The following is a 2591-nucleotide window of genomic DNA, read 5'->3' on the forward strand; positions in this document are numbered from 1 at the left end:
TCGGCGACATTTGGCCACCTGGCGATCGTGAAGGTGAACTTAAATCCAAGTACACGAGCAAATATTCTTGCATTTCGCCCCCGTCGAAATGCGGCCGAAAGCGAACCCGCGACCTCAAGCTCAACAGCGCAACGCCGTAGCCCACTGGCTGAAGGCAATGTACCAGGGATTGAAGGCAGTGTACAAGGGGTCTTATATTTACTCACATATTTTATCGGTCCAGAATTCGAGAACTATCAGATTGGCGACCGCCTCGAGCAGATACCGCTTGGAAAAAACGGAGGAGAGCCCGGCGATATCGCAACCGCAGGCGATGTGTCTGGTCCCCGTGGGAAGAAGGGACGCTCCCCTGTGAATGCACCGCGCAGCCAAGAAAACAAGTGCTCCACGAGCGCCGCTATCAACCCGCGAGGTCGGTAAACATGCGCCAGAGCTGCGTTCGGACACACGAGCCGCTGAAGCACACTTAGCGGCAGTACGGTGCTGTCCATGCAGGGACGAGAGAGCCGCTCAGCCGTGATGATGGCCCCTCTGGGCTGCGCAGTCATCATGCAGCTGCGTGCACCGAGAGCCATGCTCCCTCCATCCGGTGAACGGGGGGGAGGGAGCGCGCTACTCGGCCCATGGATGCCGTGCAGGCGCGTCGAAACCAGAGTGAGCCGATAGTTACACAACCCATTTACGAGGATAAAAGGAAAAAGAAGCGGTAAATGGGTGACACATGCACGTAAGTACGTGTGCGTCTTAGTGTATAGCCATTCATTCGCATAGAAGGGCAGACAAAATTAGGCAAAACATTGAGAATACGCGAGAAACCTGCAATTTGCACGTGACATTGCCCTGTTACTTTAACCGGCATGGTTTAAGGTGGACTTCCGAAATACGGCGCAGAAAAAAAATAAACATTCTGGCGAGCAAAGAACACCTTTAACGGTACACAGTCAGTCTCTAGAAGCTGTGAACGAGCCTGTTTACTTAGCCCAGTTGGGCGTTGGAGCGCATACCATGAATGTAATCATCGGGAGCATAAGGATGCGTTGAGCATTATTTAGCATTTCCTGGGGCATCAGTGTGCTGATGTTCTGAAATCCTGCAGAATGACAGCCACATATCGCTACAATTATGTCCATACTAACCTACGGAGCCTAAAGCTGGATGCGAACAAACTTGAAAGAAAGCAAAGGCGGCTGAATTAACGACGATAAGGAATACGGTAATAGTATTACAAATAGACAGCAGTATGGATTATACCCTCAAGGAAATGAGAGGTACTTTTGTTGATATTTAAAAGAAAGGCGTGCGGCGGATATATAGTGCGCTTAACAGACTTCTGGTGGTCGATTGGACAAATAGAACAGATACCAAGAGAAGGGTAACGTCGTCGAAATAGAATTAAGTGGAGTGATTAAGAAATTCGAGGGGGGGGGGGCACAGGGCATGCACGTTTAATAGAGGCCAGGGATAATCGGATACATTTTGGATAGGCCTTTTCCCTAGCAATGGATTTAATGAGGCTGAAGTAGAGAACGAGCATGTACAGTATACGGCCCAATTATCGTGAATCGCCAGCCAGTAATTGGTCCCGCCACCAATTCGCTAGGTGCGTGACGTTTCTTCCTGGACCACTGTCCTTGTCGGAAAACTTAGTACTAAGTTCGCAAAATCTTTTCGAAAACCATAATGTATGAGTTGACAAATTCAGCAGTACCAACCGACCTTTGTTCGTAGACCATGCTTAGCCTACATTAAGCACTTTTCAGGCCGGTATCGTGCGCGATTGGGAGCAAATTTAGCGCGAGGAGAAGCCAGCGCACAGCCATTACAGTGTGTGCAACATCTCTACGTATGCGGAGTATATTAAAAAAAAGATTCTACCGAACTAAAAAACAGTTACGCGTGCGCAGGCACGCGTATATGACAGGCGAGAAGAGGCTATACGATAAATATACCTGCTTTGGAGAATCGACAACGTGCAGTCAAGAATTTCGGGCACACCAAACACGTGCTCTCGGTTTTGCCTGCGAAGCACTGCCAGGCTTTCATTCATTCATTCAGCTACAGCAAAGGGTGAGTGCGCTCCTCGTTCAGCGCCACGTGCGCCAGTTAGCGCAGAAAGAGGACCGAAACGCAAGCGACGGCCCAGTGCTGAACTACTATTTCTCTAAGTACCTTGTCCGCAGAGCACTTGCAGTTCAATGTGACGCGAGGCCGCAGTACCATTCGTGACATCAAACGAAGTATAACAGCGTGCTCCTCGCACCATGCACGGTAAGCAAAAGAATGAATGACCAAGGCCACGTGGCTCTGCGCTATACGCACGATATGAAGAGTCCAGCTAAGGCGAGAAAATTACGCTGTAAATATATCTCGATTAAAAGGAAAAGCTCACCTCTCTTTTGCGGGAGTAGCCGAGCGTCGTTCGAAAAAAAGAGGCAAAATTTCGTGGCCTGGGCAGCACCATGTTAACCGGCCAGTCCAAATAGCAGGGTCGTGAAAGGGTCTCGGGAGCGTTCACCCGAAGATTATATATCCCCTGACGGGAAGCGGAGGAAAGGGGAGAGAGTCGGGCAGGCAAGAGAGGGAACCTTCCA

At 49.9% G+C, this 2591-nt stretch overlaps 1 protein-coding gene across 3 annotated transcripts in view; it reads right to left on the reverse strand.

Moving 5' to 3' along the window:
• LOC135911030 (serine/threonine-protein phosphatase 4 regulatory subunit 1-like) overlaps window positions 1-2591 on the reverse strand; it is a 192665-nt gene that overhangs the window by 125682 nt on the left and 64392 nt on the right. The window contains exon 1 of one of the 3 annotated variants that reach the window (XM_065443130.1): window positions 2390-2508. The exons of the other annotated variants lie outside the window; for them this stretch is intronic. The gene's annotated coding sequence lies outside the window, so the exon portion shown is untranslated. Of the gene's footprint in view, window positions 1-2389; window positions 2509-2591 lie in introns of those variants that run through there. 3 annotated transcript variants of the gene reach the window in all.

This window comes from Dermacentor albipictus, chromosome 1 (genome assembly GCF_038994185.2).
Source record: "Dermacentor albipictus isolate Rhodes 1998 colony chromosome 1, USDA_Dalb.pri_finalv2, whole genome shotgun sequence".
NCBI lineage: Eukaryota > Metazoa > Arthropoda > Arachnida > Ixodida > Ixodidae > Dermacentor > Dermacentor albipictus.